A 405-nucleotide genomic window follows, 5' to 3' on the forward strand; every position below is an offset into this window, starting at 1 on the left:
CACACACTCACTTATACATACACCCCTAGCTAATGGCAGATGGACAGAGAGAATCCTCAGCTTTGCAGAGATTTACACATGCTAGAGGAGGACACAGCGTGAGCATGTGTGTCTGTGTGTGTGTGTGTGTGTGTGTGTGTGTGTGTGTGTGTGTGTGTGTGTGTGCGGTGGAGGGCACAGACACGAAGAGACTGAGAGTGAGGGAGACAGCACTGGCAGATGGAGAGACACAGACAGACAGACAGACCAAAGTAAAACTAATTTAACATCCAAAGTGACAAGGACTCTAACAGACAGACAGATGGACAGATACAGATACAGAGAATGAGGAAAAATGTGAAAGAGACAAATAAAGGACAAACAACAAGAGGGATAGAAAAAGAGAACGATGGAGGAATAGTCAAT

The sequence above is a fragment of the Sardina pilchardus genome, chromosome 8, assembly GCF_963854185.1.
Source record: "Sardina pilchardus chromosome 8, fSarPil1.1, whole genome shotgun sequence".
In the NCBI taxonomy this organism is placed as follows: Eukaryota; Metazoa; Chordata; class Actinopteri; order Clupeiformes; family Clupeidae; genus Sardina; species Sardina pilchardus.